General features: G+C 37.8%; 1 long non-coding RNA gene across 3 annotated transcripts in view; it reads right to left on the bottom strand.

Moving 5' to 3' along the window:
* Window positions 1-2,270: 2,270 nt before the first annotated feature.
* The window catches only part of LOC141377516 (uncharacterized), a 113,928-nt gene continuing 102,950 nt past the window's right edge, over window positions 2,271-13,248 (bottom strand). For 2 of the 3 annotated variants that reach the window (XR_015507453.1, XR_015507448.1), the window contains 2 exons: window positions 3,957-4,136; window positions 2,271-2,389 (listed from right to left, as the gene is read on the bottom strand). This is a non-coding gene — a long non-coding RNA (uncharacterized LOC141377516). The remainder of the gene's footprint in view (window positions 2,390-3,956; window positions 4,137-13,248) is intronic. The other variant, XR_015507452.1, reaches the window with a different exon arrangement.

Raw genomic sequence — 13,248 nt, 5'->3', positions numbered from 1 at the left:
CTGTGAAATAGGTAATGTATCCAGCTTAACTAGTAACTTTTATGGCAAGATTGATTTCAGTTAAATAAAACTGAGCAACATTTGGACTGACAAGAAGCTAATGTGCCATCCTAAAAGTTTTTTTTTTAATTTTCTATTTTTACATTGAAATTTTGTTTTTGTTCACAATATTATATTGTCATTGTTTATACATTTCACATTTTAGCCAACAGTGGTCAGGGTTGATGAAATTCTTCTACCACTTCTGCTGTTAACTATTTTGATAGCCCATTTTAATTATACTTATCTATATAGGCCTACAAAAATGATTGTATTTATTTTATTTTATTTTAATTGCTTGTTTATTTTACAGGGACAATACACTTGACATTGTTATACAAGATATTGACCTTATTATTATAATTACTAATAACACATATCTATTATTTAATGAATAAGTACTAATTAAACAATGGCTAATTTTGTATTACCTCCTAATATTAAAATAAGCACCAGGAAGGCATTCGTTAGTGTTAAGCAATGAATGTTATAACGGCATGCCGTATTGAGAATTGAAACGGTTCCTTGTGCGGCCACCCGTTGGCGAAAATAGATGAACACAGCGTTGAAGCTGCAGACAAATATTCGGTCAACACACTCTCGTGCTGAGAGGAGAATAAAACATGGTTTGACAGTCAGTGCTTTATAGACTATCTAGCACTTCGTAAGCTGTTGGCAGGAATATTCACATTATAAATTAAAACCTGATATTTCAGTTCTCTATGCTTTGCTTTCCAGGAAACGAACTGTAGTATGCAATGGCTTGGAGAGGTGCGCTAAGTGTTCATATGCTCCGCTATATGGGGGGATATAAGGCGTTTAGCGCATTCTCGGTGTGTTGCTTTACCTTTTTGGTGCGGTGGTTGTGCCTACCTCACAGCATGGGCTGAATCAGGGTCTGTAAAAAAGCCAGCCCATGATGCGCGCACACCCTCGGTCTCCACCAATCAGCGCGCGCTCACCGACCGCAACCTCGTAATGACGCGTGTCACCACAGACGACTGGAGCGCCGAAAAGAGTACCGATGGTTTACCCATATATTTTGTACTTTTGAGATGCCTAAAAGCGTGTCTTAAAGAGAGGGAGAGAGAGAGAGCGCACCGCGGCAGCCTGAAATGTGCTATTAACGAACGAAAAGATAGCCTGTATTTATTTTAATGCACTTTCAACGTGACGTCTACATCATAATTTAAAAGACGAGGTGCAGTCATCTGGCATTATCAGATGGCTCTCAATAATTAAAGGCAATCACATCCGCATAAACGGGGATGAAGCAGACCAAAACCATGCATAAAATACATAAACATCTCTCAGGAGGGTCTTTAATCATGCTGTAATTTATGTCTTGCCTTCGCTCAGTGTGTTGCTGGAAAATGCCAGCCTTGCTCGCAGATTGCATGAGGCTGTCAGCAAGGGTGCTTATTAATTCCCTCTTGGCAGTGACGGTCTGTTAAAATGTGAGCTATCATATTGAAGTGCATCAATTTCTGTTTTGCTTAGCTTGCTAATCCCATCAGTCCATCATCATCATTTTGGACTAGTGTTACTTTGACGAAATTAAAGTGTATCTTCTGGTTTGGTGGTGAGTTTTTTCACCAGCCATTTCTATATTCTGCTTCCCATGATGGCTGACATCACGATGATTGGGGCTTGTTATTGATAAGTGAACTTGCTGTGCGGAGCGAGAGTCTTCTCGGATGTCCCGAAAGGCCTGCACTATGCGCAGGGCCATTAATCCCACATTCCAGGGGGCTCAGAGTGATCCCGGCTGAAATGGAGATGGCCCGAGAAGCTTGGTGAGTTTGAAGCAGAGATTGAGACCAGGAATGTCAGCGCTTCTTCCAGGAACCGTGACGGCGGAGAAAAAAGATATGTGTGTATCAGCAGCTCATAAAGCACTCCCTACTATGCTGGAAGCACTCTCTATGCTTTTGCCACATGAAAGGGTGCTCTGCTGCATAAACTCACCTGACTCGTGAAAAGAGAGTTTTTACAAGCGGAGCACAACGCGCCAAAAATGCACTTTCATTCCAAACGTGTGAAAATAGTGCTTTGGACCCCAGCTTTTACTGGCTTCGAACAATGTGCTATTATAGAGTGTTTTTTTATGCTGTGATTTATATTGCAGCAGTGTTGGCAGATTACAGCCAAGCCTTCCAGCTCATTACAGTCCGTGTGGCTTTCCCACTGCAGCACAATAGACTCAGTGATGCTGCCATGTGACCCTTTACCTTGCTTGCACTGTCGATCAGGAGAGGGGTTGATGTCATCTGCTTTTGGAACGATCTGGGTCGGACACGCTCTCGGTGTGGGAGGCAGGACAGCGATGCGGTCCGGACACAATGGGAACCTGGAAAATGAGAGGGAGCGATCGGGGTCGGTGTCATGAATTACCGAAAGACTCTTGTTATGTAAGGCAAGACTTGGATTTCAGTGGGTTATGCTGTTTTGATCCAATAACACTGCACCCAAAGGATGCTAAATTTAACGCCGTTGGAGGGCCAAAGACAACAAGCCAATGCACCGTGACACACTTACTCCTCATTAGAGATGAATAGCACATTGTGGTGGGTCTGAGATCTCGGGGGATCATTAAAAATTTTCCGCAATGCTGTATTTACTCGTTGTCAATCAAGAGAAGATTGTATGCCTCATGACCCACATTTGCTGATGTGTAGAGCCACCGGATTGGGAAATAATTGACAGTGCTGAGGAAAGAGCAGGAGAGCAAGTCTCTATCTGTCTTTGAGAGCTGTTTAGCTCACGTTTACCTGCTGACTTAATTGGAAAGAAAAGAGAAAATGGGAAAATATGATATATTTTAGGTTCTTTATTGTTTTTCAGACATGGTTTACACATTATGGCAGATACCTTATAAAACAAAGAAAGATAAGTTCAGCTCAATATTATATATCGTAGCTTCTTACTGCAGTGAGTGTTAGTTAAAAAAAGAGACTGAAAACATATTAACTTACTCCAACATTTACTAGATCGAGTGTCACTGGCAATATCAGTTGACTTTTTTGCAAGACACTCCTCATAGCCACCTGTGGTGCTTTTTTAGGTGCTGGTTGTTGTATTTTCCTTGTGCCGTGGCAACAATTCTGCGACAGCTCTTACAAATGACCTGTTTTTGTTTGATGTCTGTGACTTTGAAACCACAAAATTCCCATATTACCGATGTGCAGTTTTCTTTGATTAGTTAGTTAGTTAGTTTGACTTTATTAATCCCCGGAGGGAAATTCACATGTCACAGCAGAGCTCTCCATACTAAAAATAGATAAATAAGTTACATACATATAAAAACAATAATAAGATTACATTTCATACTGCACACCTTGGTTCCAAAAACAACAAGTAAACACTTGTACATACCCATATCTAATTCAAGTTCAGCACAATTCATCTGGTATGACTTTGGTTATACAATCTGATCACTGTTGGTAAAAAATATATTTATTTGTCTATTAATGCTTCTAAAGCAGCAGGCACCATCATCCCACTCTTGCACTTTTCTGTATCTTTGTTTTTTTTTATTGTGGGTGTTCCACTTAGTCTAGGTGCCCAATTCTAAATTGGCCAGTACGAATGTCAGGGTTCATACACATTTTAACAACTGAAATTCCATGATTTTTTCAAGACTTTCAAGTAAATTTTCACGAACTAATGTTTCAGGCAATGTCTACATATGCATGAAAAAAGAAAAACAATGCAAGTTCAAATTTGGTACAGTATCTCAGGACGTAAAACACGCATCAATCTATTTTGTTTAAATTTATATTTATACCTATGTAAAATTTATTTAGACAATGCTTACACCGCACTAATAATGTGAGAGTATGTGATTGGCCAAGGACAGACGTAAAGACAAATAACCTATATTCAAGCATACAGTATACATTCAAGTATATAGATACCTGTTTTCCGTGACTTTTCCAAAACTTTGAGGGTTTTTCTGTTTTCTAAAACTTTTCCAGGTCTGGAAAATGCCATGTCAAAATTTCATGACTTTTCCATGACCGTATGAATCCTGCAGTGTGTCCTCACTCAATTGGCTAGTACGACTGTCACACACAGGCGGCAGTCAGGCATTTGCTCTGGGCAGGAAAAATTAAACAGTACATATTCATATCACAGCCTCTTGCAATTAGCTAATTGCAACATTTCAAATTGTAATTCGATTTCGAATAATCGCGCAGCCCTAGCACCACCCATCCTGACCTAATGGGAAAATGGGTTTTGCATGATTGTGATTGTTTTAAACAATGTGATTTGTATGAAATATGAAATGTACAGTTGAAGTCAGAATTATTATCCCCCTTTTGATTTTTTTTTTTTTTAAATATTTCCCAAATGATGTTTAACAGAGCAAGGAAATTTTCACAGTATATCTCATAATATATTTTTTTCTGGAGAACGTCTTATTTGTTTTTATTTCGGCTAGTATAAAAGCAGTTTTGAATTTTTTAAAATACATTTTAATGTCAAAATTATTAGCACTTTTAAGCAAATTTTATTTCCGATAGTCTAGAGATCAAACCATCATTATATAATAACTTGCCTAATTACTCTAACCTGCCTAGTTAACCTAATTAACCAGGTTAAACCTTTAAATGTCACTTTAAGCTTATAGACGTGTCTTGAAAAATATCTAGTAAAATATTATACTGCCATCTTGGCAAAGATAAAAAATGTTAGTTATTAGAAATGAGTTATTAAAACTATTATGTTTAGAAATGTGAAAATTGGGTAAAAAAAATAAACGATTGGGACAATAATTCAGCCGGGCTAATAATTCTGACTTTAACTGTATGTGTAAAAAAAGCCAGCATGAAGGCCTTCACTAGACTTAAAGGCTAATTAAAACAAAAAATAAACATCCTCCAGCCATCCAAGATGTATGCAACTCTTCCTCTACAGTAAAACAGTGAGGAATTTTAGCTGAGATCATTGTCCTCTGTTATCCATATAATGGAGGTCAGTGGATACCATATTGCATGTAAAGCAAAACTAACACACAAGTCTGCTAGGGAATTCTGGGTATATAGTGTACAGGTTTCTGGACCATTTTAATAAACAGACCAATAGGCCCCTAAAAAAACCTCTGGGCCCTATGCACTCTTTTTCTTTTGTTTTTCTATTCCTGATCATATGTTCTACATATCAGCTCAAGTTAGAGTTACAGTGGCAACAATTCAGCGTGTTGAATCTATGTTTGTGTCTGGGAAATGGCAAAACATTGTCCTTAATGTAAAGTTATTATGGAGACAATACAGTCCTCTTTTATTGATATAGGGCTGCACAATTTTGGAAAAATCTGACATTGCAATATTTTATTTCTCTGCAAAATCAAAAGTTTGGGGTCAGTAGGTTTTTTAAAAGTTTTAAAATAAGCTTCTCCTGCTCACCAAAGCTGCATTTATTTGATCAAAAATACTGTACAAATAGTAAAATTGTAAAAAGTTATTGCATTATAAAATAAAAAGTAAAGTAGTAGTAAAGTAAAAGTATAATTTATTCCAGTGATTTAAAAACAATTTTTCAGCTTCATTACTCCAGTCCCCAGAGTCACATGATCCTTCAGAAATCACTCTAATAATATAATAATGATAATACTATTATTATATAATATTATTAATGAAAAGAAGAAGAAGAGGAAGGTATCACTTTATTTTTGGTCTCTTAAACGCATTTTGTTGAAGTTAAGTTACATTGCATTAACATGCCAACTAATTCTCATTAGATTATATGCAGACTGTTAAATTGAGGTTAGGGTTGTGGTTGGGGTTAGTGTAATTTGACATGCAGTTGCAAAGTTCCTTATAGTCAGTTTAATGTTGAAGAAGCAGTATCAACAGATATTAAGCAGACAATCTACTTATACTCAACTGAGAAGTAACTAGCATGTAGTTGCAATGCAACTTTTAGTAAACTAAATGTTTAATATGGACCAAAATAAAGTGTTACCAATAATGATAATGTAACAGTAATAAAAGCAATACATTTAAATCTACATACAATAAGAAAGCAGTTATTTAAAATATTATCAAATTTTTAACAATTTTTATATGTAATAAATGCCACCTTGATAAACAATAATTTCTTTAAAAAGAAAACATAAAAAAAAAACTAACCCAAAACTTTTGACCGGTTGTGTATTTAACGATATGAACACAATTTTATCAGATGACTTGGCTCTATTTGGAATAAGATCATTAATTAAAATTGATCGAGATGATTTTGTAGCAGAGTGAATCAAACTAATTGCAAGCATAAATAAATAGGATAGAGCAAATATAAAAGTGAAATAAGCGGTGCTTTAGGGTATTAGGGTACTTAGGGTACAGTAGCCAGATATTCAAGTACAGAAACTGAATAATCAAATGTAATGTAAAACATTACACTAGACACTAGTTTTTATTGCTGATCGACTTTATCACAACTCAACATTGCAGATTCTGCGATTTAACAATTGCACATATTGCATTATCGATGCTGATACAATATATTGTGAAGCTTTACTCTGATGTCAGCTCGATGTGTCACAGCCTGTGGGAGATTTGAGTTGCACAGGTTTAAAATGCTATCTGCAATCCATCACATAAAGTACATGATACAATCTGACTGGCTTCAGCTGATTCTGCAGTCAATGAGCCTAACTGCTAAACATTTAAATAGTCTGGCTCAGAGTTTTCTTTAGGCTGGTCCTCCAAAACCATCCAGCTCCACCTGTCTATTCTTTTTCCAGGATTTATATATGCCTATTCATTTCAGAAGTTGCTTGTGGCAATGGTGCAGGCTATGCATTTATTCAATTGAGGCTCTGTAAACAGACACATGGATGTCACATCTGCCACCATGGCCTATGTGACTGCGAGCATGCGATCACATGAAGCTAAGGAGGGGGTCTCTGTGACCCTGCCTGAGGCACAGGAAGGGCAGCAGCGGAAAACCACTTTACTCGACTTCTCACATGGATCATTGGGGAGGAGGCTCAATAGGGGGTTTCAGTCAGCTTGCAGGCCTTTTGTTGAGCTCCTACACTCTTTCCCATACCTTCCCCCACTCACAACTCTTCTGCAAACCTTAATGATTGATCTGCCTTTTCTGATTGGAGATGTTCATGTTCATTCAGCACCACGCTTTGATTATAATATATCTTAGCTGTACTTCACCAACCGGTTAATTACAGTTCGATTTCGATGATGAGAACGTTTCTATCAGGAGTAACAATATAAAGATATTTCCTTTTGTTTCTATGACATTTTGGTGCAATTACAGTTGGCCCAAAAATAATCTCACTGGTTCATGCCTAGGGTGGCATGGTGGCTCAGTTTCTGGGTAGAGTTTGCATGTTCTCCCTGTGTTTGCGCAGGCTTCCTTCAGGTGCTCTGGTTTCCCCCACAGTCCTAAGACATGTGGTACAGGTGAATTGAATAAACAAAATTGTCCGTAGTGTATGAGTGTGTGTGATTAGGTGTGTATGGGTGTTTCCCAATACTGGGTTGCAGCAGGAAGGGCATCTGCTGCATGAAACATGCTGGAATAGTTGGCGGTTCATGAATTTTCATGAATGAATGAATGAGTGAATGTTTCACACCTGAATGATGTCTTTTCTTCAACAAAGGAACACAACTTGTAACTGGGGTGGTACCTTTTCAAAAGTTATACTTTTGTACCTACCATGTTGGTACTTTAGCAACTTTGTACTTTGGAAGTCGGCATTAAAAGGAAGTTAAGATTGCTCCTTTTTCCATATCATGCCTTGCATCCAATTGAAACAAGTGCTGAAATGAGAAAAAAATGTTAGATGTTGCATAATTCTTTTTTCAAAACTTTTTTTTGGGGGAAACCAATTTGATAGTTGGATGAGATGCACTGCGTTTCAAGAGGGCGAGGGGAGAGTTATGATGTTTTATTAAAGATTATGAAGGCAAATACATTTTTACAAAACAATGAAGTGCACAGATACATCGTTCATAACAAGCACTACTATATTGCTCTAAAAATAAGATGAGTACATTTTGATTTCATTCTGACTTTAAGGTACCATGAGACAAGCTGTGTACCTTTATTTCGCTGGAACATTGTGGAAATACACTGTAAAAAATGCTGGGTTCTACACAATTCGTTCATGTTGTCCCAACACAAATTGATTAAGTAAATTTAACACTTTTAACAAATTTATGTGGATTGAAATAAAAAAATCAACTTGTCCCAATGAAATCTCAAGAATTGTGTTGTTTCAGCTCATTTTAAATAAGGGCCTACTCACACTATGCTATCCGAACCGTGCCCAGGCCCGTTTCCCGGATTGTTTGAGAAGTGTGAGTGCTCTAAATCGGGAGCGCGGTTCACTTGGGCTTTGGCGCAGTACCCTTGCGTGTGAGTGCAAAACCTGCCTAAGCCCGAAACTGAAAGCGAGATGTGACTTTTACGGGACTGTTTCATAAGCATGCTTTGGCCCGTTCAAGGCAACTGTACATAGTGTGAGTATGCCCTGAGTAGTTTGAACGAGAAATAATTTTTTATTTTTTTTTAAATGTAGTGATATACTCATAAGCAGTAACCACTTTAGGCCACAGTTATCATCACTGAATCTTTTGCCATTTTCCTGTGAGAAAGTTACACTGACCTGCAATGACATGAAGTGAAGTTTATTTATAAACTAATTTTGAGAGGGTCACGTGCTTATGATTGACCACAGCTGGTCCTGCATTAGCAACACAGGATTCATCAATTGAATGATTCCTAACTCACTATAAATAATCAGTTTCTTACCTTAGTTATCTTCGTCTTGAAGAATCCCCCCTTCCACCCCTACTCCTTCCTTCTATTCCTTAATAAGGCAGCACGGCAGCCCAGTGTTTAGCACTGTTTCCTCACAGCAAAAATGTCATTGGTTCAAATCCTTACTTGGACTTCGATTCTGTGTGGAATTTACATGTTCTCCCCATGGTCGCGTGGGTTTTCCCCGGCTTCTCCGGTTTCCTCCAACTGTCCAAAGACATGCGACATAGGTGAATTGACCAAACCAAATTGACACCACTGATTGACACCACTTAACAAGAAATTTGTAATTGCCATTCGCCATAAATGAGCGGGGGAGATCTTGAGACCTACCTGAGCTCAAACTCCCCTCTTGCCTTACAAACAGAACAGAGGATTTTATGAGCTAAAGGCTCTCTTCCCGGACAGGATGCCAAACACACTTTATAATCAATCTTCAGCTAAAGCCTGGATTATACTTCTGCATCAAGTGATCGACATGACCTATGCCGCATGCAGTGCGCGTAGCTGTGCATTTATACTTTAACGCACTGTTTCTGTTGCTCTGCAATAACACCTCAGATTGTATAACACTAGCCGGCAGTAGGTGTTTATGTTCCTCTGTGTTGAGTTTCTTCACTGTTTTTTTTGTTTTTTTCTGAACCCTTCCTTAATGTACAAGTGGCTCAAACTCGTTCATTTTGAGGCTGGAATCAGCAGACGTGCAAAAACATTTATCGTAAGGTAAACACAAAACAACAGTCTCCATCCGGAAATATTTCACGGGACTCCACACTTGTAAACACTCGCTACATCAGGCTCGCGCAGCTCTCCCCTCCGCCCACACTCATCAGCGTTACTAAGCCGACCAATCACAGAGCTTGCGCTACACATCGTTGTGACATGCAGTTACATTTTTTGAGAGGTGCAGGTCAATGTTCCCGAGGGCCACGGCGGGGCTATGTATCCACACGTAGGCTGCACCGTAGCGTACGCATGCGCTTGATGCAGAAGTATAAATTAGCCTTAAGTGTGAACTCTTGAATGTGAGTAAATGAGGGCTTATGTATTTGGAATAATAGTAATATCAACAGACAATTGCAAACTTTCTTTTAAAGATGACAACTTCTTTTTATTACTCCTTTTTGATCAAGGTGAGAAATACAGTCCTGTTCAGGTCTATTTTTGTCTCTGTGAAAAAACATTTCTTAATTTAATTCCAGAAATTCTAAACCTTACTTCAAGAGTTCTTTTTTTGCTTTACTCTCAGAACAAACATGCCCTTGTTTTCCTCCTTGTTAAAAATATGTTCTTTTCATTTGCCTGGCTTTATCATTTGAAAAGTGCAAAAGCGGGATGCTGACCAAAGAAAACTACTGAAATATTGCTTACTGAAGATTAGCAATGAGTTCTGTGAAACCGTAAAACAAAACATTTTGTGGGCCAACTCCTCTACGTCTCTGACATTTACAATGAAATGTATCACACATTTAGATTTAATAAAGTCTTATTATTATACAAAAGCTTGAGAAAATACAGAGAAAACCATGAATATTACTAGTTGCTTCTCCCCCCATATATACGCTGGCACAATCTTTGCATTTCACATCAGCCTTCAGGCTCGAAGGTTTTCAAAAATATTTTCCACACAGACTTGCAATTTAATAATGGATGGGAATGTATCAAATGTGCCAATTTGTGACGGATGAAATGTCCAGATAAGAGTCCAGACTGACTCTGTATAATGATAGGTCAGTCATATCAACCTGATTCCGAAATGCATCACAAGACACCCTAATAACATAACAGCGCTATGAAAACTATGGCATCTTTGCTGCAATGGTGGTGCTAAAGTTTACAGAGTGTCTTACCAAGACTTGAGGAAGCTGAGTCTATAATCTTGATCTCCCGGACATTTGTTTATCTTTTCTCCCTTTGTTGGCACATGTTGAATTTTTCCAAAGGCAGCAAGCTTGGACATTGTGACAGATATAAAGATCCCAGTGAGGCGAGCTTCTACAGGAATTCAAAAAGCTACCTCATAATTATGAGGCGCTTTGGACACTTCTGTCTTCTTCATTTTTTCCCCACAGCCGTGTCCAGTCTTCACTAATCACACAATATGTCAGAAGTCAAAGTTGTCTATGTGTGGATTCTTCTATGATGTTTATAAATAGTAGCTATTTAATAAAACAAATCAAGACAGACTCCTTGTTTTTTGTCGTAGTTTCTCGCTTCTATGAAGTTGTCTGTGTGAAAGAGAAGCTATGATGAAGCACAAGTCTGATATTAGATGCCACATGAATCAAGCAGAGCAAGTACTAAGAAGTCAGAGTCATATGGGTCCCTGGCCTAGAGGTGAAAGTTTATCGTCTATCATCGCTTCCTAAGAAAGAACTTACATCAGAGGTATTAACCTGAAATGAGCATATCACTGGACTATATTTAATCTCACCATGACATGGAAAAAAGGAAGACATGAGTTTATCAAGCTCAGGTCACCTTCAATACATTATAAGGCTTGTTTCAATCAACAATAGTAATTTTAATTAATCTTGATTTCTTTTTTTAATGATTCCATTTATTATAATGATATTTATATGAATTAAATAATGGATTTTGCACTGAGTAGTTATTGGACCACCCACCAGACAGGTCCCTGTGAATTAAATGTCCCCTGTGGCCATTATCTTGGTTGCATGTGCATTGTTATTTGGGGATTGGAAGTGACATAAGCCAGCTGAGAGTGACATCGAGCATAGTTTTCAACATAATTAACAACTGGAAACGGAAGGTTCTAGGAGCTAGGCTGCGTTTTTGTTGTGTGTCTTTTAAAATGGTGATGGAATGTTATACTATAGGTGAAACCAATGGCAACTGATAGGACTGCATATCCTGGAGACTGAGAAAAAAAAACCAACAAGACAATAAACTTAACTCACTGGTGGTTAATATTATGATTGAATATTCAGAAGTAGGAACTTACTTGGACCTGTTTACACTAATACATTTTAGTTTTAAATTGCCCAAGTTTTGCTACAGTTATGCCTTCCGCCCATACTACCCCAGAGTTTTCAAACGCAGAAAAAGGAGCATTTTAAAAACAATGAAGAGGCCATTTTCATTTTAAAACGGTGCTGCTCCGTGTCAGTGTGGATGGGGAAAAATGGGGACATCTGAAAACGAAGGCGTGACTGCAGACATTCGCCTAACAGATTGGGTCTAATGCCTCAATATTAGGCTAGTGCACAAAGTCTAGTCTTGCATCCTTTCCGTGTAAGTTCAGAGTTTGAAATGGAAAACAAACTCCCGAGACATGTCGACTAAATCTTCAAAGGGAACAGTGTACTTTATAATGTCATTTCCATTACCCTTATGTATTTGTAGGACCGTCATCTTTACTGTACGCATATTTACAACAAAACGGAGCCTATAACATAACTGTCTCCTTTTATTTTCATTGGAAAAGATATGAAACATAAAATGTTTCTATTGCTGAATAATAGTTTTACTAATTATTAATGACTATTATAAAAGTACAATAAGTTTATGCAAAATAGCAATCAGTCAAAAGTGCAGAATCAGTATACGTGGTTACATAGACTAATATATTAACTTATCTTTGCACTCAGCCAAAAAACATTACCTGCGAACAACTAATAGATTCAAAAGAACAAAGAGATGTTAGATAAACACAAGATGAATTAAATATCATGTTTAACAAGTATAGTGTGATGAGATCCAGCGTTATATGCTTGATGAACTGTCTGACGCGTGCTGCTCTCCCGTGGGGAGGTATGCGCACAGCACTCACTGACTGCCTGGAGCTCAGACGTCCGCATATGCTGCAGCACATGCCAGAGTGTGTGTGTGGTCACATGATGTGCGTTTTCAGCAGTATAGAGTGGATGGAGATCTTTTCAGAAACACTAAGGTGAAACACCAGTGTGGACATGGATCATTTTAGTTTTTAAACGAAGTTAAAACAGTTAAATTAGTGTAAACGAGGCCATAGTTTCCCCAAAAGGCACTTCTATTTGAAAGTGTCCCTAGTTCCCAGAGATTTTCAGTTAAATGAATAGTACTACAAACATATGGTATCAATTAACAGCAGTGTTGGGTAAAAAAAGAAAAGCGGATTAAAATCTTAAGCCTATCTTAATCTTTAAAAAAACTGAAAAAAATAACAGTACACATACTTTGATATTACTTTCCTTAAAAAGTAACCAAGCATAACTAAACACTAGGGATGCTCCAATCGATCGTCCAGAAATCAGTATCATCCGATAATCACATTTTATAACTGGATCTGTACTCGCTAATCTGGCTGATCTCGTAAATTGATCACAAGTATTTGTATATGCACTCAAAACTTCTTCACTGAGGTATGTTAAGTTCTTCTTCCATCATTTGCTGTTTCCAAATTGCATTCTTAGTCAT

The sequence above is a fragment of the Danio rerio genome, chromosome 14 (assembly GCF_052040795.2).
Source record: "Danio rerio strain M-AB ecotype USA chromosome 14, GRCz13ab, whole genome shotgun sequence".
Taxonomy (NCBI): Eukaryota; Metazoa; Chordata; class Actinopteri; order Cypriniformes; family Danionidae; genus Danio; species Danio rerio.
Note: the sequence above shows the minus strand (reverse complement) of the source record. Positions and strands in the feature narration are given on the sequence as shown.